Source organism: Pezoporus wallicus, unplaced genomic scaffold, assembly GCF_028554395.1.
Source record: "Pezoporus wallicus isolate ANWC-B61680 ecotype Strahan unplaced genomic scaffold, APGP_CSIRO_Pwel_v1 contig_8108, whole genome shotgun sequence".
Classification (NCBI taxonomy): Eukaryota; Metazoa; Chordata; class Aves; order Psittaciformes; family Psittacidae; genus Pezoporus; species Pezoporus wallicus.
In genome coordinates this window covers 273,438-297,476 of record NW_026638088.1, presented here as the reverse complement: position 1 = coordinate 297,476, position 24,039 = coordinate 273,438, and the positions used below count along the sequence as shown (strand labels likewise).

General features: G+C 48.0%; 1 long non-coding RNA gene across 1 annotated transcript in view; it reads right to left on the bottom strand.

Annotated features, from left to right (window-relative positions):
• Nucleotides 1-12,635, bottom strand: part of LOC130599092 (uncharacterized) — a 99,467-nt gene extending 86,832 nt beyond the window's left edge. Inside the window, exon 1 of the long non-coding RNA XR_008972152.1 lies at nt 12,562-12,635. This is a non-coding gene — a long non-coding RNA (uncharacterized LOC130599092). The remainder of the gene's footprint in view (nt 1-12,561) is intronic.
• Nucleotides 12,636-24,039: the final 11,404 nt, after the last annotated feature.

Genomic DNA, 24,039 nt, shown 5'->3' with positions numbered 1-24,039 from the left:
TAATAAAGCTGAGCAGAATAAAGAGCATGGCCTTCTTTCAAATGGAATTATTTTCATGCTTGGCTTTTTCAGCATCACTTAAGCCCCCAGTTCTACCATCTCCTGTTAAAAGCTGGTAGATTTTGTTGTGTTTTTTAATATGGTCATAACCCTATTTTATATAGAAGGGAAAATGCTGGCTCCCCGTGGCTTTCATGTATGTTCATATTGGTGTAATTCAAACAATATGATGACTCAACTTGACGTCGTTTCCTGGCTGCACTGGCGCTTGTGGTAATCGAGAGCTTAAACTTTATTGGGGCGCCTGACGGAGCAGCAGCAAACACCACAGAGAGCCCTAATGAAGGCCAGCAGTGGACAGGCTGCCCACCTCAGCCCAGCAAGGACACGTCTTACCCCGGGTAGGCGTCATCTGGCCAGGTGAGCACCCAAAAAGCTGTCACCTCCACCTGCGCAAAGGGCCGTGCACAGAGACCGAAAAGAAGCCAACCCCACTCCCATTGCAACATGCAAGAAGAAAGTAGAGGTATGAAGCATCTGTGCTACTACCCTGGAAGTTGGCCTTGTGCCACCCCAAATCCATTGTGAATTCTCCTCTTAATAATAATTCTCAGAGCATGAGACGAGTCAGTGTTTTGTTCCAATGAGGACAAGAAGCATTCACAGCCTGGTTTGAATTACAACTAGAGGAGGAAGGACAACCAAAACTTGAAGAATTAAGGTTGAGGACAAAGAGGTGAATAAAAAGTGGTGTCTTGGAAGCGCAGGACGTCGGTGTGCCATTGCATTTGTGCGTGTTTCCAGCAGGAAGCATCTTAACACAAGCACATGTCTTGGTGTCTGGTACATGCACATCCCTGTACATGAACACATCTAAGAGGCAGGGCTGGTAGCACAACCTATTATTAAGCTTGCCAAACATTTCCAATTACAAAGCCCTGTTTTCAATTGCTAATAACTTTATTAAACTTAAACCACTTGGGCTGCAGTTTTCCACGCCAAGTGTCTGCCTTGGGATGAATTTTTTGTTATGCCTTCTTTTCTTATTCAGCCACCAGCCAAAAAGAGGTTCAACTGTTTCAGACAAGATGGGTAGGGAAAATACTGGGGCTTGTAATGCAAAAAACCCTACCAACCTTGTCTTGCAAAGGTCTATATCCCTCCTGCTTTAGAGAAGGGGCTGGAAATCTGCAAGTAGTGATGAATTTCGTCAAATTTGCAGAGAAAAACTGGCCTGAAAACTCTTTTTATATTCAAGCAATACATCTTACATCTCTGTGACTCCATGTTTCCTGGGCACGCTTTTAGCCTTTTGCTCTCATGGCATTGGAAGAACCATTTGGGATCACTCTGTCACAGCCCATCTGCACTCAGAGAGAGGCAGAGAACATGGTTTCCTTTCAACCCAACTCTACTATCACCATCATCCTTCCCTTCCCAAAGGTGGCTGTCTTTGCTCCAACCGAGCACCCCATCTCCATATTCCACACGCTGCATTTGTCAATCCCAACAAGGAATGCAAAACAAGGCACAGGGTATATAGCCCTTCCTTATAAATCCCATGTGATGGCAAAGATGTGTCTTTGCCCTTTCCTCCCCCCATGCAGCAGTACCTTTAGGATCCCTGGAGTTTGCCCACTTATTAATACCGCTAACGTTCACATCTGTTTCGGATTGGTTTCTGTGGATGGGATTTAATAACAAATATGTTCTCCATTAATGCTAGCCTTGCTGTGCCTACGTTCACTAACAGGCTTACGTACTTTCTGATCAGATCAGATGTTCTCTGTGGTTTGTTTGTCAGGTTTTCTGTTGGGTGACTTTCTTCTAGCAAATCAGGTCTGAAATGTAAAACATGCAGAGGGTAGCATGGAGCCACCAGCACCAGAAGGTTCAGAGAAGAAACAAAGCCAGACAGAAAACCCACAGCCCCACTCCTCCTGGATTGACAGACTCCTGGCCTGATACATGGCTATGCCAGAACAGCCTTTGCTGCCTCATGGGAGGTCCACATTCCCCTTGGCATTGCACTCCCCTCGAGATGTTAGACATGTGGCAAATGACACTTCTGTATGAACTTAAGGTCCTTTCCAACCCTAACACTTCTATGATTCTATGGTTCTATGTCTGGGAATAAGAGAGGGATCCAATGGCATTCATCCAGGCAGGTGTGTGAGGATTTCAGCTTGACAGGACTATAGGCAGAGGGTGCAGAGTTCTCAGTAGCTGTGTTTCTTAAAAGGTGAAGGAATCACTGAAATAATCCAGACCTAAATCCTTTACCATCCACAGAAAAAATCTAGAACAATGCCTACAGTTCACACAGGGTATTAAAAATGGAGATGCTGCAAAAAGGCCAGGAAAGGAGGAAAACTGATCTTGTTATGGCTTTTCAGGTGATGCTTCCCATGCACAGGTCTGGAAAGAGCTGGACGGAGAAGTGGTAAATGCCCCATCCCTGTCAGTGTTCAAGGCCAGGCTGGACAGAGCCTTGGGTACTATGGTCCAGTGTGAGGTGTTCCTGCCCATGGCAGGAGGTTGGAACTAGATGATCTTAAGGTCCCTTCAAACCCAAATTATTCTATGACACAATGTGATGGTTGCTGGCATCAGACAGGGGGCTGGAACATGAGGTTTAGCCTTGAGTCAGTATAGCTCAGGAATATTCAAGACACAAAATAAGCAAGATATGGGAAAATCAGGAGCCCTACAGTGGGGCCAGAAGCTGGTACATATGAAGTGGCAGTGCAAACACAGTGGCTTCCAGCAAGGCAGACATGCTCTTAGCAATGAAGAATAATACATCAGTGGGCCGAAGGACAGATACAGACACAGGTGCTACCACACTACAGCAAGGATAAAATGCTAAAGCTCATTCGGCGTTCTGGGGAAAAACATCTGTTTTTTCCCATGCTGTATTAAAATGACAAACTGTGGTTGTTTTGAGAGACATCACCGACAATCCCTTTCCCACAGACAATCCCATGTAATTGCTGAGAAGATAAACTTTCAACCAGGCAGAAGAAGCCCAAAAACATGTATTCTGAAGAGAAAAACCCACTGTCTTTTGAAGCAAATCATCTACCCAATGCCTGTCATTGCAGCAAGGGACACACAACCCCCACCACAGTAGCAGCACAGTTCAGACAGAGGCAAAGCCATCAGCTCCCAACTCATACATTCAAGAGGCCCAGAGGAAAACCCACAGCAGGTTAAGACACTGTAATACATAGAATCACAGAACAGTTAGGGTTGGAAAGGACCTTAAGATCATCCAGTTCCAACCACCCTGCCATGGGCAGGGACACCTCACACTAAACCATGCCACCCAAGGCTCTGTCCAACCTGGCGCTGAACACCACCAGGGACGGAGCATTCACAGCTTCCCTGGGCAACCCATTCCAGTGCCTCACCACCCTCACAGCAAAGAACTTCTTCCTTATATCCAATCTAAACTTCCCCTGTTTAAGTTTTAACCCGTTACCCCTTGTCCTGTCACTGCAGTCCCTAATGAAGAGTCCCTCTCCAGCATCCCTATAGGCCCCCTTCAGATGCTGGAAGGCTGCTAGGAGGTCTCCACGCAGCCTTCTCTTCTCCAGGCTGAACAGCCCCAACTTCCTCAGCCTGTCTTCATACAGGAGGTGCTCCAGTCCCCTGATCATCCTCGTGGCCCTTCTCCGGACTTGTTCCAACAGTTCCATGTCCTTTTTATGTTGAGGACACCAGAACTGCACACAATGCTCCAGGTGAGGTCTCACAAGAGCAGAGTAGAGGGACAGGATCACCTCCTTCGACCTGCTGGTCACGCTCCTTTTGATGCAGCCCAGGATACGGTTGCTTTCTGGGCTGCGAGCGCACACTGAAGCCGGCTCATGTCCATTTTCTCATCAGCCAACACCCCCAAGTCCTTCTCCTCAGGGCTGCTCTGAATCTCTTCTCTGCCCAACCTGTAGCTGTGCCTGGGATTGCTCTGACCCAGGTGTAGGACCTTGCACTTGGCATGGTTAAACTTCATGAGGTTGGCATCAGCCCACCTCACAAGTGTGTCAAGGTCCCTTCCCTCCAGGGTATCAACCGAACCACACAGCTTGGTGTCATCGGCAAACTTGCTGAGGGTGCACTCAACCCCACTGTCTGAAAGAGATGTTTTCTGTTTCTTTTTTCAGTTCAAAAGCTGTTCTGTCTCCAGACAAGGTGTGCTCAGTGATCCAGAAGGATCATGGAAGATGACAGCTCCAGTGATCTCACAAAACATGGCTGGTGAACACGCATTTCTGCTTTGCTTTTTAAGCAGCTAATTCAGGCTGTGGGTCAGAGCTTGCACACCTGTTGGAGTTGCTCAGCTTGTGGGTAACCCAACTGATGGAACTAGAGTTTCTTGGATAAGTTCCTTGCTTTTCTAGACTCATATCTACACAGGCAAAAGCAAACAGACCCAGATTTTCCCCTTCTCACCTTCTGAGTTGACCAAACACAAGCCAAGACTAATCCAGAACTCTTACAGCCATCATACCTTGGACGCTGCCTCAGCTGACCACCTCTGGCCAGACCTGGCTATGGACAGGCTCACTTTCCCTGGGTGAAGTTGTGCTGATCCTCTATTTCACTGTTCCAAAGGGTATAACTGGAAATCAGGGAGAGCTGCTGTTCCCCTGCAGATATTACAGCTGGAGACCTTGCATGGTGCAAGGTGGAGACCAGCAGAGACTGAAACAAGCTCTGCAATGAGAAGCCAGCACTGAGGGCCCCGGTGCTGACCAGCATGATGTGCACGGATGCTCCCACCAAAGCCATGTGCCCTACAATCCACAGAGCAACTCACGAAGAGCATCCCATCGGGGTTGCTGCAGACAGAAGAATGCACATGACCACCACGAGGGAGACTTTAACCCAGCTCCCTCATCCTTCAAATGCCAGGTGGGAGGTTTGACCTTGGCCAGCAGATCCAGGGCCCGTCCCATGGCGCAGACACACATGTGCACATGCAGAAGAAGATGAAGTGCTTTTGCCCCTGACCCCAAGCGAAATGGCAAGCCCCAATCGTGCGGGGTATTCCAATGGCCACTTAGTGTTTGTAAGCTGTCCTCTGGGTAGGATTTCCAGGCGCACAGAGTCGTATCTTTCACACCTTCTGAGCAGGGCTATAAATTACAGCGAGAGTCCCTGTCACTTGAGCCCCAGCACTCCGTACTCCTGGCGCCTGCTGGGTTGTTGTTGTTGTTACAGCTACAGCTCTAAATGGGGAGCGGGTGATGTATGGCTGGGAAGGGACTTCTCCAAGTGCTCAGCGAAGCAGTCACAAATAGGAAGATACTGCAGTTTCCTACAATATTTAGCATTATATAGGCCCTCAGCAGTGCCACACTTTACTTCTTCATTTCTAGCATCCCCCTTTGAGAGCTCTACCCCACTTCATCATCATAAACATGTCAACAATCAGTCCCCGTGGAGGGCTCTGCTGTTTTTTCTTTGGCTCACATGGAGAAAGCATGTCCCTGCTCCAGCCCCCAGCACACATTTCTCTATGCTCAAAGGGGCCGGAGTTGGAACGCTGCCATCCTGTGGCTCCCGGACCTTGATATTTAAGGCAAAAAAAAGAAAGGAAGAAGAAAGCAAAAGCAAGGAACATGAACTTGATAAATACGATCAGCTGCCGGGAACGTGCCTGAAGCCTCCTGCTGCTGCTGTTGACATCAGAAAGCTGCAGAGCCTGGGAGATGGGAGGAAGTTTCATTGTCTTGCTCCTACCAGGAGCACGCGATTGCCGCTCCAGCTGCTTGGTGCTACCCGGCGCGTCTCTGTCACCGGGATAACAGGACATCAGTTCTCACCTCCTGCGTCTGCTGCCTCTCCCAGAGCCTCGGAAGGACTTTTTCATGGAAAACAGCTCCAGTGTGACATTTTCCCAGACTAATCCTTTATTACACCTGAAGCTTTCCCATTATCCGCCTGACAGCTCTGTGTTCTGCAAGGGCTGCCAATGGGGCCCAATCCCAGGGTGCATCTGAGCACTGGGAGAGGTACCACTTGGGTTGTGTGTTTATGCTTTTTCTTGGGTGGCTCTAGGCAATCAGCAGGGCAGCCCCGGTTGAAAGCTATTCCATGGTTTAGGAAGAAAGAGGATCCAAACTGCTGTCAGCTGGCTTCTTTGAGTCCACGTTTCCCTGTCCGAGCTTAGCAAGGAAGTTCAGGCTTCCTTCAACTCCACTAACACAGCAACTTGGTCAGTCAAAGGCGCAGGAGTGAACTTCATTAAAAGTGATGGGGAAGAAAGCAAGCCCATTCTAGTTAATAGATATATGATCTCAATGCGAATTCAAGTATTTGAATTAAAAGACATGAAAACTCCTTTGGGATAAAGGGAATCTGAAGCATTTTAGCAGGGGCATGATGAATAATTTCACAGTGACAAGTCTCGAATATATGTGATGAAGCCAGAAATACCTGAGAAGATCCTACACAAATGCCTTTTCAGACCTTTGTCATCCTTCTGTTTTCTTCCAGTGTGCAATGCTCCCTCAATCTTTCAGGTCCATGGCATTAGGTATGGTACAGGAGGGAACTGTTTTGCTCCATACAGGGAGCTTAGGCCCCCTGAAAGGGGCTGGCTGGACAGTTATGAAGATGTAAGCACTCTGTATATACCCTGAACAAACTTCCCTAGTGCTTTGCTATAAAATATGGTGCAATGCTTGGCTGGATGAAGCATGGTGAAAGAGCTCAGGCTTCATGGCTCATTTAGCCTGGGACTTCTCTTCAGGGACAGCCAACAAGAGCACTGATTTTGATCGCTTTCTTCTGCTGTGGAAAAAGTTATTCTGGGGTTGGAGCTGAGACTAGCTCCTTTTACAGGGCTTTTAAGAGGCTTCAAAGTGGTCACCTGGAGAAGACAGCTTCCAAATCTGTCCCACTCCAAGCCAGCCAGATCCTTTCTCACATGAACTTACGGCAGTAATGCATTTGGGAAAGAAAAACACCCATTCAGGCATGGGGTTTAAGAACTGTTTGTCATTCGGCTACGACTGCAAGGCAACATCTCCTCCTCCCAAGTTTCTAACCCTTTTGTAAGAAATGTTCAGATCTCTCTTCAAAGTAAAATGATATTTTTTTTTTAATAAAATAGGGATTTTTCTTCTAAAAACCCCCTTCCATTTGGCAGAAACAAGACAGTTCCTCATAAACACCACGGGGTTTTAATGACTGGAGCCCTCTTGGTGTTCATTTGCCCAAGCAGCCCTGGTGTAGGAATGTTAGGGGCACTCAGGTGTGAAGGTGCTGAGAGACCTGTAAAGCATTTGGATCAAGAAACAGAAAGAAAACACAAAATGAAACCTTCCTGAATAACTGAAGGGTTTCTTCTCTTCCAAAATCACTGGAGAACCCTTATTCCAAACTCCTCCTCCTCCCTCATTATCCCAGAGACAGATTTAAACAGCACTCTGCTTTGCAAAAGAGTTGTGAAGAGCCCTAGAGCCAGCCAATGGAGATAAAAGGCCACAGCTGAGTGTTTGTGTAAAGACAACAGTTGCACCATGAGTGACAGATATTTTGTTATATTGGCCCACCACACCACACAGATCTGTAAATGGAACGATGATGGCTTTGTGCAACCTATCACTGCTCTTCCCTGCATCAAGAAAGCTCCAGGGAGACCTTAGAGCAGCTTTCCAATAACTTAAGGGGGCCTATAAGGAATCTGGAGAGGGGTTTTTTACAAGGGCCTGTAGGGACAGGACAAGGGGGAATGGCTTTAAACCAAAAGAGGGGAGATTGAGATGAGCTCTTAAATAGAAGTTCTTCCCTGTGAGGGTGCTGAGGCGCTGGCACAGGGTGCCCAGAGAAGCTGTGGCTGCCCCATCCCCAGCAGTGTTCAAGGCCAGGTTGGACACAGGGGCTTGGAGCACCCTGCTCTAGGGGAAGGTGTCCCTGCCCGTGGCAGGGGTTGGAACTGGATGAGGATTAAGTTCCCTTCCAACCAAAACCATCCTGTGATTCTGTGATCTGTGGCGCACAGGGCTCCCCATGTAGGTCACCCTGCTATCTGGGATGGTCAGGACAACAAAAGGCACAGACATCTTTGCTTTGAGCATACAGCCTCTCCCTCCTAATGTCAGGCTCCATTTGTATCAAAGAGTGGAATATGTCCCTGTGCTGGTTCATATCACAGGTGCACAAACCTGGCCCTTCATAAGTGCATTACTTATGACCCCTCCGTGCACAGCAGCCCCATTCAGGGAACGTGACAGCTCTCGGCACACTTTAATCCCTGTCTCACAACTCAGCAGCTGCCCTAAATCCCTGTGAGTGATCTCCTGCAGGACAACCCCTTGCACCTGAGCACACACCTGCAGAGCATAGACTCATAGGACCATCGAATGAAGAAAAGACCTTTTAAGATCACCAAGACCAGCCATTATGTTAGGTTGCAGGCAGGCACCTGCAGTTTTGCATATGCCCCTGCAGGAGCCCTGTACCTAGTCCCTAAACCCTCTCCTGCAGTTCCTGAAACAGCCTTTCCTATCATTATGAGGCTGAAAAGAAAATAAACTTTCATGACCATTTTTATTATCCCGTTTAAGAACTGTTTACCACCTGTTTCATTTCCATGTTAAAACATGACATTCATTTGGACCCAGGCTCACCTAACCCCTCCTTTTGTCATCGAATAGCTGTACTCAGATCGACTAAGACAGACTTATTATTCCTACATAAATCTGCTTCCCTCTCCATGCTGGCCATGGCTTTTGGCAAAGAGGCTTAAGAGGGGAGCTTGGAGGAAATGAATGATATTTTTCATCCTAGAGAAACAAATGCCAAAAGTCAATTTTGCAAAGATAATACAGCTTCAACTGACTCATGTGTTTGTCGAGATGCTGTGACCCTGCAGAGCCCCGGTGAAAGGAAGAAGCTGTGATTTCAAACTGCATAAACTGTTGATCTTTTGCATTGTTCGGACTTTTGCAATCAGATCTCTGCTCCAGTTAATAAAACGAAGGCAGTTACTCAAGAGGTTTTATATTCAGGGCAGTGAGCAGACCAGCTCTTGGAGACACCAGCCAACTGCCTCTAGTAAAGCCCAGTTGAATGCAATCACATGCAGCTGCTCTCCTCTGTCTCTGTGCAGCATTCCTGCTAAAGTGGTTCTCCCTCACTTAATCCCATCATTAAACCTGAAAACCAGATCCCATTGTTTTAATTCACCTGGCAGCAGCTCGCCCTGCTTTAATTGCATACCACTACAAATTGATATGAGAAAGGGAACCCAAACCCCATCTCAAAGCTGTCAGCAGAAACACAGTGTTCAACAGCCCTGTTTGACACACAACTCTGTGTTATACCTCTGAGCTTCCAGGCCTTAACTAAGCACAACACTGTAAGGATTTAAGGTCTCACTAGTAAAAGCTCTATTTACTCCCTGGGAAGTCACACACAGGGTATTATTTTAGTGGTCTGTCAACACAAAGCTTCAATCTGAGTGGGGTTGTGCCATCCCCAGGCAGATATATTAATGAATCACTCCAACAGAAGCCGTAGCATCCTAATGCATGCATCCTTTAAAACAAGAAAAGCAATCAGAATTCAATGTAAACCGCAAAACCAGCAAGTGGATATATTGTTAGGAGGTTTTGATTAAAGCTTTTGAAATTAAAAGGATCAGACTGAGGATCAGAGAAACATACCGCAAAATCATCAAAAGAAGATGAGGAGCAGATTTTGTAGCCCTTGCTCTTGAGGGAGATAAATCAGTGCTTTCTATTTTATGGAGGGAAGGGGTTGCAAAGCTTGGCCTTTGCTACACAGAACATGTTCTTAACTGATCTTGAGCCCCTGAAGCCAATTAGTCCTTTGGTGTTTCCGTACAAGGAGTCTCTGACAGGAGAGAGGCTTCTTTCTTGTCACTTGGCTGGATGTGTCAGGGTGACTTTAAGCACAGCACCAGCACGGTAACAAACAGGCAGATGCTGCAGCTCATCCACCTCTAATTCCTGGAAGCAGAGAAAGCCTTTTACAAAGCACCAAGTGAGAGAATTGCTTATATTGCCTGACGGGTACAGCTTAATGCTTTAATGTCATAAAACTCCTTGCACTGCATTTCTCACAGAGTACAAGCAGGGTGCCATATCCTGTTTTTTACAGGAAAACTTCAGCATCAACATCAATTTTTGTTTCCAGCCACACCAAAACTGAGGGAAGATCATCAGCCCGTAGCCACCTCAACATGGCCAAACCCTCATCCACCCCGAATCCCTACTGAAACCCCATTCTAGTTCTTCACCAAACCATGTGTTTCTAACGTAATTTTGCCTAAAATTTAGCCCTTCCTTGGATGTGCAGGTATAAAAGCTGAGCATTGGATATAGACTTTGCATCTAAGTCTGTATGTGCACAATCAGAGCTGAACGCAGAGCAATGTAACTGCCCTGTAGCAGCGATTCCAGCACGGCTTGTGCAGCGAAACCAGATAAAAAGAGATGCTAAACCCAGATGCTAGTTTACAGATAGGCTTTCAGTTCATTTACAGTAAACTTCTCATTTTTTAGGCTACCCAAAAGCCACAGAAATGAATCCCCTTTTGCACTATGCCTCTGCTAAAGTGAACCCTGCTTAAACACAGGCTTGGAGAAGCCACCTGAATTTTTCTCTATTGGCTGCACGTTTCCAAGTCACGTTTATAAGTGACAGAGCAAAACAAAGCAAAACCAAACCAAAAAGAGGTTCTCTGCTGAGAATTTATGTGGCAAGCTTTGCCCCGCAGTGTGGTTTTATAGCCTGGTTATAAAGCCCTGGAAACAGAAGGGGATAGAATGGAAGTACTGACAGATCCTTACCTAGAATATGGCAAATGAGCACACCATAAAAATGACTAATTACAGATACTGTAAACCCCAGCTTAGCTCTCGGGCCCAGCTTCTGGGCTGGAGGGGAGAGATGCAGACAGTGATAACAGAGGGCTCAGCCTCTGCTCCTGTTGGCTTTGCCTACATAGACAGGAACTTCTAGTTTTGACCCTTCATTAGTGGCCATGACCACAACAGGAAACACTTACAATGTTGTGACCTTAGTGGCAAGAAAGGTGTTTGCAGGTTACCTGGCTTGAAAAAAACCCTGCCCTTATTTACTGCCTGCAACAAGTGTCTGGCATATGTCCACCCATAAAGTCCCAAGCAAGTTTCACCTTATTAAACCTCACCTTTCTACTTCAGATGGGCTTGAGGATGTCTTAGACCATACACCAAACCCCCAGATTCCTCTAAGTGAAGAGGAGGGGAGCTCCTCAAAGGCTCTGAACAGCAAGAACAGGAAGACAAAGCGAGGAGCTGAGAGCTGCTGGATGGAGTCTGTCCACAGAAGGACACACAGGGATTAGGTGGTTATTGCACTGGGATTGGCCCTACTAAAACAAAAGAGACCAAAACTATATGGAGACTTGATAACACTGAGCACCATGCATCAGCAGGGGGAAGGTAATTTGGCTGCCCATGTGGAGAAGGCTAGTTACTGTGAACAATAGTTTCTGCATGATTGCAGGGATGGTGCACACACTGTCATGTTGTGGAAGGGCTCTGCACAGCTATTGCCTGCTAAACTGGGAAACAACCTGAAAGCTGCTGTCCCTTGGGAGCTGCTCCTTTGCAAGTATTAAGGAAGACCCTTGCATCCTTTCCGCCCATGCTGCAGAAGCTAATGTCAGCTGGCAAAGTGGAAGGCAGCAGGCTGGGGGAGAGCTCAGAGAAGGACAACCTCCAGCATTCCCATTTCCTCCTGTTCTCCTCCCTTCTGCTGGGGAACCACCCCGCTTGGAAGTGATGCTACCTCCATTGTCCTCCAATGCTTCCATCACATGTATGCTGGGTGCTGCCTTCAGTGCTTGGCTGCGCTGGCCACAGATCCCTGCACACTGTCCCTCTAATGCTCCCCAGGGTTACAGTGAGCTGATCTCTCAGCTGTATCCATTAGGAAACCTAAGTGGAGCCAGTCAACTTTACAAGAGATGGTTGAATTGTTCTTGCACCAGAGGGGCCCGCTATCACAATAAAGGCCTCAGCAACAACAAGGGACAAACCCTGGCCATGGACACCCCGAAGGCCTAAAGATAAAGGGTTGGATTACACAAAGCAGCTTCTCATTATCCTCTCCTTGATACTGGTTGGGAACCTTGTTTTGAAGGAATCCCTTAATTAGGTTTTACAGTGCATAGGTTAGGCATTTTCCAGCAACAGCTTTATTGTAATGGGTTGCACATGTTCTCATACTGTACACTGAAATGAAACTTAGCTACAGGGCATTTCCTTCCGCTGCTCTTGCAGGGGAGCAGCTTTAACCTCTTTGCAGACACAAAGCCATATTTCACTCCTGAGAGGCCGCAGCAGTTCCCCACTCCCCATCACTTGGGGTCATTTCAACCCTTTAACTGTGCCATGAACTCACAAATGTGCTGCAGGGAGCAGTGGCAGGGAAGAGGTGAGGCAGAGATGGAAAACACCCAGGAGGTTAAAGCCCAGCAGTGCCCCAGAGTGTCCCAAGGAGCCAGCCCACAGTCCTCAGCCATGCAGCACATACCTGGTGGCCACATCGCTGACCATTGCTGGTAGGGGAATCATCTGGAGAACCTCCTCTGGTGCCAGCAGTGCTGTATTTCTGTGTCATCGAAGTCAGGACTGGTTTGGGAAAAGAGAAGAAAAAAGCAGTTTTAAGGGAATGAAGACACAATTCATAGGTAAAGGATAAACCAAAGATTGGAATGGGCAGATATATGGATAGGATTTGTCTGCAGACATCAGCTGCGGTGAGATGTTCTCCTGGCCCTGGACTCGAGACGAGTCACTCAGAGCAACCGGAGCTACTTCTTGGGCTGTAGGGTTTTCTTCAGCTGGAGGTTGCTGTGACACTAAAGAAATGGGGAGCATGAACACTGCTAGGTCACAGAAGTGACTCAAGGATTCCTCTATTCAGCTCACAAAACTGATGGTGCAGCATGGCCATCAGAAAAATCTCCAGATATGGCTTGAAAGAGCAGAATTTACCCCAGGTTTTGTGAACTAACCCAAAACTTGGAAACTTGTGACTATCTACCTGTTCAAAACAGTGAAAATAGGTCAAAAACAGCTGAAAGAGGATAGATTTAGATTAGCTATAAGGAAGAGGTTCTTCCTTGTGAGGATGCTGAGGCACTGGCACAGTGTGACCAGGGAAGCTGTGGCTGCCCCATCCCTGGCAGTGTTCAAGACCAGGTTGGACAGAGGGGCTTGGAGCAAGCTGCTCTAGTGGAAGGTGTCCCTGCCCGTAGCAGGGGTTGGAACTGGATGAGCTTTAAGGTCCCTTCCAACCCAAACCAGCCTGGGGTTATATTGAAGGGGGCTTCCACATGGCAAAAGGAGATTTGTCTAGCTTCCAAATCAGACAAAAAGAGACACCTATACACACAGCACACAGGGAAGCAGTGGGATTTCTTGCCACAAGATGTAGTACAAAACAGTACATTTCCATGCATTCAAAGGGCAAGTAAACAAGTTCTAGGAAGCAAAAATCCTTCTAGGTATCCTAAGTACCAAACCACACTGTGCCTGGGTTTCAGTCTCACAAACAAGGATGTGGCAGCTCGGTGCTGAAGTGACACCTGCGGAAGTGTTTCTAGGAACAGGAATCTGCTTTCTGTGGTAGCCACTCCTACTTGCACTTGGACCTTTGCAAATCAGGCTTTGGGTTCACTCACACTGCACACTGAAAAAGGGAATTTGTGTCGTCTTTAGGCTTTAAGCCTGAATCTGTCCTGAGGGAACAGTAGCAGAAAAAACAACCATTTATTTCTAATAGACACCAGTGCTGTTACTTAGGTTTGGTGAGCTTAAAGGATTGAGAGGTGAATGAGATCATTAAGGAAGTCATTTCTTTCTTTGCTTCTTCTTTTCCTTCATTTAAGAAGAGAAAAAGATCCCACACAGGAGTACAAGACCCATGCTATGGGTTGGGAACGCTTCCCCTCAGCCCTGCAGACCTCATTCATCTTCTCTGCTGTCCCTTCCCCAAGGCACAAACTTCCCTCTTCAAGGGGACAGGCACCTTTTGTGCACCCTCATCACAACATGAAGCAGGTGATGGCAGAGCCGCCTGCAATCCCCACATTCCTCTCTTCCCAAAGGATGGAGAAGCCCGTCTCTCAGCACAGGAGAAGTCAGGATTTATCTACAGTGACAGCCCCCCGGTCATGCAGCAGCAGGGAGTGGGGCCCCCCATCTTGGACACCTCGGGGTCACCACAGGCCAGCCACAGCACCTCCACTTGGCTGTGACCTTGCGGGAGCCCTTGCAAATCACATCTGGAATGTGTTTCGGCTTCAAGAGCAATAAATGCAAACACTGAACACAACAGGGTCGAGGCAGCATTGTTTGAAAGGAAAGGTAATGCTTTGACCCTGCTTTGGCCCATGACATGCCTGGTTATTCCACCAAGAAGTGCGGAAGTGGGGCTGGGGATGGGTAAAGGATAATAAGCTATTTTGCCATAAAATAAAACAATTCATTTCAAGCTCCAGTGGCACCCCAGAATGGGAAATGGGAGAGGGGCTTTTTACAAGGGCCTGTAGGGACAGGACAAGGGGAATGGCTTTAAACTGAGAGAGGGGAGACTGAGATTAGATGTAAGGAAGAAGTTCTTCCCTGTGAGGGTGCTGAGGCACTGGCACAGGGTGCCCAGAGAAGCTGTGCCTGCGCCATGCCTGGCAGTGTTCAAGGCCAGGTTGGACACAGGGGCTTGAAGCAAGCTGCTCTAGTGGAAGGTGTCCCTGCCCATGGCAGGGGGTTGGAACTGGATGAGCTTTAAGGTGATTCTGTGTGACTTGACAGAGGTTACAGGGAGAACACAGTGCACCACAAGCAAACAGCTCCACGTTTTCACTGCAGCAGTTTCAGACAGCCTCTCACTGGCTTTTCCTGCCTGATCTTTGAGTTTAAAATGCATAAAAAGGAGCCTGAGCACCCTCTCACTGAATAACTGGCTTACAGAAAGCTGCTGCTTTTTCTCCAAAAGGACTGAGGAAGAGGGGCCTTCAATATCTTCTTTGTGCAATTTGATTTTGCAGCTTCCAGCCCAAGATAGCATTTCCTGACCTGTGAGGATATGCTGCCCTCTTCCAGCCTTGGACACTGCAGCTCAGCAGTGCCATTGAGACACATCTCCATACATCTGCAGGATTAACCGAAAGAATCAGTAATCCTCCACTTCCACAGGTTTAGTTTCTCTTAGCGGTTAGGTAATAGGTTAGACAGAATCCATTAAAAGCATTAGGGACTAGGACTGTGTTCGAGCAGGCTCTTCCTGCAGTCCTGCATCCAGCTCTGGGGCAACACAAGGATGTGAGGCTGCTGAAGTGAGTCCAGACAAGGCCACAGAGACGCTGCGAGGGCTGGAGCAGCTCTGCTCTGGAGCCAGGCTGAGAGAGCTGGGCTGGGTCAGCCTGGAGAAGAGAAGGCTCCTGAAGGGGAGACCTGAGAGCAGCTCCAGTGCCTGAAGGGGCTGCAGGAAACCTGGAGAGGGGCTTGGGACAAGGGCCTGTAGGGCCAGGCCAAGGGGAATGGCTTTAACCTAAGAGAGGGGAGACTGAGATGAGCTCTTAGGCAGAAGTTCTTCCCTGTGAGGGTGCTGAGGCACTGGCACAGGGTGCCCAGAGAAGCTGTGGCTGCCCCATCCCTGACAGTGTTCAAGGCCAGGCTGGACACAGGGGCTTGGAGCAAGCTGCTCTAGTGGAAGGTGTCCCTGCCCGTGGCAGGGGTTGGGACTGGATGAGCTTTAAGGTCTCTTTGAATACAAATCAGTCTGGGATTATATGGCTCTTGACCTCACATCCCACATCTGCCCTCTCTCCCGCCCAGTTTGGAATGCTGAGCCCCTTCACCACCACACAATAGTCCCCAGCACCTCTCCTTATCTGTCCCATCATTCGCATCTAAAGAATCCTGGAAAGAGCAATATCTTTTATTAAAATACCATCACCTCGGAGCCTCCACCAGGACTTTGAATGTTTTGGGATGGACAATAGAGATGAGTGAGCAGGAGAGAGCACCAGGAGCCTGCTGTATGCATCTATGAGCTGCAAGCCTGTTTCACCCCTTTGCAAAAGGGGGATGGATGAGGACTTTACAGCCCCAGTGTGACTCCAGGTTGTCTCACCTGCTGCTCTCACAGGTGCCTGTGTGCCGGGACATCCCCTCCAGCAATTCCTGCTCTTATCAGCTGCTGAGGATTAGAGGGACCTTGGAACAGAAACTTCAAGGAAAAAGGGGGAATTGCATTTCAAAGAAAGTGCCTTGAAAGAAACCTTTGAAGGACCCTATTCAAAGGTTCCTGACTTGATACAACCATTTTAAAAAGACATAAATTCCTGTTTGGATTTGGGATTGGCTCTCACCCCAGCAGGACAGAAAAGCTGCTTTCTTTGTAGGAACACAGTCCCAGCACAACACAGGAGATGAGATCCACCTGATAACATCTTCTATTACTTTCAACCTAAAAAATCCAAAGGTAATATATTAAAGTAAGACCTACTCTCACATATGCATGAGGAACTTCTGTAAAGAGACACGAACTCGCTCCCTGAAGCTTTTAGGTAGTCTAAAGAGAGCTGAATGTTTGCAGGGCTGTATATCAGGTATCCCAGTGAAAAACCATGGTCAACATTTACATCTCTTACTGCTGGAACGTATCCACCCCAGGATTAAGCCATGGTCGTCACTTCCCAGCCAGCACAGCAGCTAAATCAGATGGCCATGCTGAACTGAAGCCCAAACAAGACCAAACCTTGGGCACAGCTTATCTCTTTGGTGGGTCCAGTCCTTACTTATCCCCACTAAGCACACTTCTGGCAGTAGCATCACTACATGAGAGTCACCAGGCCTGACAGAACCAAGGTGCCTTTGGTGCTGGTGAATTGTTATGAATGGGTCACATCAGCTCACAAGCACAAAAATACTCCGTCTGTCTAATTTCCTGATGTGCTGTTTCCTGGTGGGGTTCTTCTGATGTTTGGAATATTATTTCTCTTGGAAGAGAAACGTTTTATTTCTAGATGTACCAAGGAAATAGCTGATCTTATCTACTCTATTCTAGGTGACATCTTGAGTGATGCACAATTACGCAAGCCTTGGTTCAGCACAGCCCTTAGCCCCTGTGTGGCACAAAGTGTGTTTAATGGGATTCAGCAGGATGTATTTTTAAGGATATAGTCAACCCATTTGCTGACACAGGGTCAGGGCTCTTACCACTGCCCCTCTCAGCCCCTTCTTCCTCTTTTGCATCATGACTTCAGTATCTGAACCTGCATGGGGAGACCTTCCTTCACCCTTCACACTTTCCCCAGCAGCAACCCCTCATCCTGGCTGTGACCTCTGCTTGTTCCTGCAGTTCCTGTAGGCAAACACAGGAGTGCCCTAAGGATGCTGGGCAGTGACCTCATGGGGAGCAGAGGTCTGCACATAGAAGAGTCCGAGGTCCCTGCTCCAACCTTCAGAGCCAAGATAGCTGCACAAGGATGCTCAGTGCTTGAATGCTGGTGGCAAACTCCCCTTCAGGTGCTGGGCCGTGTTGGCAGCACCAAGGAGGAGCAGATGGTGAGAGGTTCAGGCTCTCCCCTGCAGTATCAGCATCTCTCGCAGGGCTGCACTAGAGAACCAGGCAGAAAGCCAGGAAATCTTGAGTTATGCTCTTGATGCTGCCATTAATTTCTTCTATGGCCTTGGGCAACTTGTATCACCTGCCAGTTTGGGATTTTCCTCAGATAAAGTAGGGAAAATAGTTAACATTGTAGATTTATAGAGCTTAAAGCTCTACAAAGAAGAGTCTGGTCTGGCTTCTCTATATCAAAAAAAGCTTTAATTTCACTCAGTTGTGCCTGAATCGAGGCCAATTGCTTATGTCTGACCAATACATATCTCTCCATCTCATACAGAAGAACAACTTTTTTTCATCTAAGACATCAAGAGATGGCGCAAAGCCAGCACTTCCCTTGGTATTTTCCCCCCTGTGATTAATTCCCATCCCTACTGAGCATTCAAGTTTCATTTCCCATTCGAATTTGGGGGGATTCTTCTTTCAGCCACTACTTCTAACAGGGTTTTTTTTTTCCTGCCAAATGAAAGTGTTTGCAGGATTCTGTATTTCTCCCCACGGCTTACCCACACTCGTTGGTGGGCTAAGGGTAATAATGGCAAAGATGATTAAAATCTGCCCAGTGCTTTGAAATACTAAGCTCATCTCTAAGGCCAATTACCCTGCTCAGTGTCAGAGGTACCACCAACGAGTACTTGACTTCAGCCTTTCAGGCGGCGCGCAGCTGCCAGAGAAAACCAAGAGTGGAAAAGTACTATCCCTTCACAAAACCAGATGTTGCAGCTCCTATTTGTCTTCTGCCAAGACAAAGGAGATGCACTAAATTGATCTTTTGTAAAGGATTTTGTTTTGCTTCCAAGATTAATATCACAACAAACTGGGAGGCAGCACCATTCCTCAGGGTGCAATGTTATATTGCAGAACTGAGCCTAAATACCCATGCTGAGTATAATTTAGTTAGCCTGAAACTATGTCTGCAGAGGGGGAGATAAACTTTTTCCATCCAGTAGCATGTTATCTAAATAACCGCTCTATCTCAGAATACAAAGGCTGCTAGGCAATAGCTTCTAGGCTTGATGCTGCTCCCCATGGAATGCCAGTTGTGGTCCTCAGAGCCCTTGCTGGTGGCCTTCATGGAGCTGCTTGGTCACATGGAAAGAAAGAAGGACTAAAGGGATGGGAATAGCGACCTGGGCCATCCTGTGAGACGTTAGGAGGGCTCTGACTGGAGCCAGAAAACCTCATCTCCCCTTGTGCAACTGTGTAAAGGACATCCATCCAGGGCTCCAGCTTATGGGGCAAGTGACTTCTTAGCACCTTTGTCATCAAGGATGCTCTCTTTATCCACAGACCAGAAGCACTGCAGTTGATATGCTTTCACCCAGGAGGCATGATGTCTGCCTGTCACCGTAAAGACAGGCACCGCGGCATCCTCCTGCAGTACTTTTTGCCCCTTACACAAAGTGACAACCCCTTTCCCAATCACACTGGTCCCAGACGTGTTCTTCCTTTGCTGATGTGGACCATTACGTGCCTTCACCAGCCACTGCTGTGTTTCTCCTCAGCAGTACTTGCACACTTCAGCAAAAGGACTAAAGGTCCCTCTTTTACAGCCTGCTCAGGATGAACCCCCTGGATAATATAAACACACTGATTCAGAGCTCCTTTAAACAACAAATTGCTCCTGATTTTTTTACACAGCATATCTAATTAACAGATTGACACAAGCACAATCATCATGATGATGCTCTCTTTCCACACTTCTTCATCCACCTCAATAGCCGCAAATAAATCCCATGTACTTGTTTCACCAACCCCCAGATTTGTGTTATGGCAATCTGTGACCAAGGTCTACACGCACCCCCCAGGGTATAATAGATCAACACAAATGACTGGACAAAACTGGGCTTTTAGGATTGATTTTTTTTCTCTGCACTGTGGGAAACCTTTTACAAGGGTGGAAAACACGTGTAATGTACTACCTCAAGACAACAGCAATTCTCACTGGTGCGTGGAAGTGCTCCTGAAGCAAGCCGACCCCTTTTCTGCAAGGGCTAGTCTACCCAAGGAAGTTTTGCAAGCCTCATTATGTCAGCTCAGAGCGTGAAAAGACAAACACATCATCCCTACAAGAGAGAGAGCTACGCCAACAGAAAGCCCTGGTGTGGATGCTGCAGTATATCTAATTTCGTTTGGGTAGCTCTGATAAACTGCACCAGCAAAAGAAACCTCTTGGCTCGAGTAACTGTGTTTCCAGCGTAGGTTGCCGGTCCGGTGCTATCTGTGTGTCAGCACATTCCTCCTGCTGGAGAGGAGAGACTAGTGCTGAATTCTCTGAAGTCTTTACCTGGGATAGAGGAAGGCTAAGGAAGGATCAGAGCATTCAATATCTAAAAGGACACCGAGACACAGTGTGGTGAGGGGGGAAGCATTGGCAGAGGCTGGCCCGTCACCCAGCGCATTCCTGACTGACACGCGTCCTCTCGGCTGCAAAGTGAGTTTCTTGCTGGAGACGATCCCCATCCTCTGTGATGACATACAGTCACTCCTGGGCTCCTGGGCACATCGGTGGCAAGCTTCTGCTTCGTGCGGGGGCTTAGAATTGGACTTCAAGGGCTTTGGTCCTGCCTGTTGTGGGCAGAACGGGCTGTAAGATGGCTCCCCAAGGTCATAGCTACACAAGGCTCTGGGAATGTGAGGGCAGAAAGTGTTTCTTCTAACCTACACTCAAATATGGGTTGAGGATGAAAGGAGGATGGATCAAGGAGGGGCTGGTCTGTGCTCCCAAGGAACAAGTCATAGGACAAGAGGAAACGGCCTCAAGCTGTGCCAGGGGAGGTTTAGACTGCGTGTTAGGAACAATTCCTTCCCCAAAGGGTGCTCAGGCAGTGGAACAGGGTGCCCAGGGCAGTGCTGGAGTCACCGTCCCTGCAAGTGTTCACACACTGTGTAGATGAGGCCCTCAGTGCCATGGGTCAGTGGTGGCCTTGGTAGTCCTGAGGTGAGGGTTGGACTTGATGATCTTAAAGGTCTTTTCCAGCCTGGTTGATTCTATGGTTCTATTTGGAAACTGCAGACAAGGTGCACTGGACATGCTGAGTACGTGCAATTCATCTTTGCCTCCCACTGCTACTGAGATTAATGTTTGCCTAATGTGAGCCTGATGTCTGTTCACAGGCTGGCTTCCACTACAATAATCATGTGGCTGATACAACACAGCCAGAGTCACCTTACAGGGAAGGCTGCTCTGAGTGAACCCCATGCCAGGTATACACCACCACTCGCTGCAAATGGGCACCTGATGGGGCAAGATGAATTCCTCTCCCCTGCCCTCTTCTGCAGCCTTGTGTAAATAACCTGTAAGTACCCTCAGCTAGGACAGTTTGAGACCCTTTCCATCCTTTCTGGTCTGACTATTTAGCTCCTCTCCAACATATGAACTCTGCCCAAGGAGGTTGTGAATGCTCCATCTCCGGCAGTGTTCAAGGCGAGGTTGGACGAAGCCTTGGGTGAGATGGTTTAGTGTGAGGTGTCCCTGCCCATGCATGGCAGGGGGGTTAGAACTGGATGATCTTAAGATCCTTTCCAACCCTAACTATTCCATGATTCTATGATACTATAATGGGGGATTCCAGAGCTCTGTTTAACAGGGCTTCAAGGCTGTGGCCAGGGCCCCTTCCTTCGCATCCTCTGGAGCAGCAAGTCCCACCTTTTCCTTCTTGCAGAGCTGCATTGGCTCATTGCCCTCACTAATCCTGGAGGGGGGGGGTGTTGTTTGTTGGGCTTTTCTTCCTTAATCAAGCCACAGAAACTAGCTTGCATGAGGCTTTGTGTTTCAGCCCAGCGAATTCCACCAGCAAGGTGTAAAAGTCATTAAGGCGCCAGGCTTCGGCTTTCTGATGCTGCAATCAATGGGCTGTCCCCAGGCAGCCACCTGCACAATGAAAGCACAGCGAGCACGGGGAGGAGAGGGGGAAATCTAAACCCCATGGCTTTTAGAAAGCCACATCATTTCTCGCTCCGGCTCCCCGGGGGCCAACAGATAAACAGCACTGCCCCAAGGAATTTCCTTCCTCTGAAGGTGGGAACTGCCCGGGAGCAGCCTCGGCCTCCCATCCTCCGATGACATCAGCTTCCTCGGGTGGGGGGAGAGGGCACTTCAAAGGAGGATGAGGGGAAAAAGCCCTCCTGTGAGAAGGGAGAAGGTTCTGCAGGCTGTATGGCAGAGCCCCCTTGTCAGGGCTCACCCCAGCACGCCCCAGGGAGACAATGTAAACGGGAAGGAAAGCGCTAGCGCAGCAGGGGCAGCCACGCAAAGGCGGCTTTGCCTTCCAGTTACTCCAGTAAATGGTCCCAACACAGCCCCATCTCTGAGCTAACCCACGGGCCTGCCTTGCCAAGAAGGACACCAACCTCTTGGAGCTCGTGCCTCTGGGCTGAGCTCACTGTGAACTCTCAGATGCCAAGTCCAGGTTAACCTTCAACGCATCTAATGATGCTACATGCGCTTCCTTCTCCCTACAGCTTCCTCTACCTTTACATCTTGAAGAACTGTTAACATCTTCCCAGTCCCCTGCCCTATCTGAAGTTTTGTTGAAATTTGGCCAAGACCTTCCTGGGGGAAGAGGAAAGAGAAGGGCCTGGCAGGCAGACACGGTGACACTTATGTTCACATAAGCTTCATTTCCTTAGGAAACCAAGCTAAAAATAATAGTCCAAAATGTTGGGCAATTGCCTTCAACTCAACATCTCTCCCTAGACAGGAAGCAAGGAAGGAATTAGCAGACTGGAGGTTATATTTCAGGGTTTGTCTACATGATTTGAAGCCTAGAAATGAGAAATGAAATGAAGAAGATATATTAGGTCGTCTTGCCCCTCCTTGGGGGAACAAACCTACAGCTGTTTCCCTTAGCATATATTTTAGTGAAGTGTGTAGCCTGGTTTCAAATGATCCAAATGATGGAGCTTCCATCAGTTTTCAACAGGGAGCCATTCCTTTCCTTACAGAGCTTTCCTTTTCTTGCTTTTAAACCAATTTCAGCTTTTTCATGTGTTGACCATTCTCCACCTTACTGTTTCTAACACACCTCTAAATTGTTTTATATACTCACTAGAGTAGGAAGGTACATGTAAGTACCTAAGCATGCCACCTACATACTTCAAAGAGCATCCCCAGGTTCATTTCATGCTTTTGGCTGACTGAGAGGCTCTTATTTGATACAGATTAATGGTTTTAGCTGTGTTTTTCCTAGGAGAAAAGAAAATGGGTTTGATTAATAAATTCCAGGGGTATTTTTCATTCTGAGTTTTTCAGACTTCCCACCCTGGCCCTGTCTCAGCTTGAATTTGAAAGGCCCAACCCACCCAAGATATTTTCTACAGGGTTTTGACACTCTCCTTGACTTTTCTACTTTAGTTTTCTGGTCTATAATTCAAATATTTGAAAGGGAAAGGGCTTACTTTAATACGACATTATTCCAAGAAATAGCTCTCCTTTCTTAACACACAGTTTCCCCTATCATACAATAAATTGCTGCTTTTCGGCAGAGTGAGCCCTATAGCTCTGGTGACATTGATCTCAAGCCACAGACACAAGTCCTCAAAGGGAGGAGGTCACTGTCTGTGTGCCGGCTATCAAGGCTCTCTGGAATCACAGAACCCCAGACTGGTTTAAGTTGAAGGGACCTTAAAGCTCATCCAGTTCCAACCCCTGCCACAGGCAGGGACACCTTCCACTAGAGCAGCTTGCTCCAAGCCCCTGTGTCCAACCTGGTCTTGAACACTGCCAGGAATGGGGCAGCCACAGCTTCTCTGGGCACCCTGTGCCAGTGCCTCAGCACCCTCACAGGGGAGAGCTTCTGCCTAAGAGCTCATCTCAATCTCCTCTCTTTCAGTTTAAATCCATTTCCCTTTGTCCTGTCCCTACAGGCCCTTGTAAAAAGTCCTCTCCAGCTTCCTTGCAGGCCCCTTTATGCACTTGAAGACTGTACTTGAAGGGCATTAACATTCAGGGAAACCATATTTCCCAGGGAACAGCATGCTCCAGACCCAATTATTAACCACTGAGGTTTAGGCAGAGGAGATACCACTTTGCTGCTCGCAGCAGCCCCCTCCACAATAAACCACAGCGCAGTGTGCCCAAGCCTTCATTTCTCCCCAGCAGTGCCCATAGCTCACATGGTCAGAAGAAACCCAGTAATGGTCCAAGAGCACCATCTGCTGCCCCCCCACCCCTGCCAGACAGAGCAGGCAGCAGGCAGGACCCCACACAGGCCAGGTTGGGCAATGCCTAAGGCCTGGAGGGCGTTAGGACCTACCTGGGGGAATTAGGATGCAGACACATCACTTGTCTAGCTGCAGGACAGGAAGTTGAATTAACTTCTTCTATCTAAGCTATGTCTGAATCCGGCAGTACAAATCCAACCACTGACCCAGCAC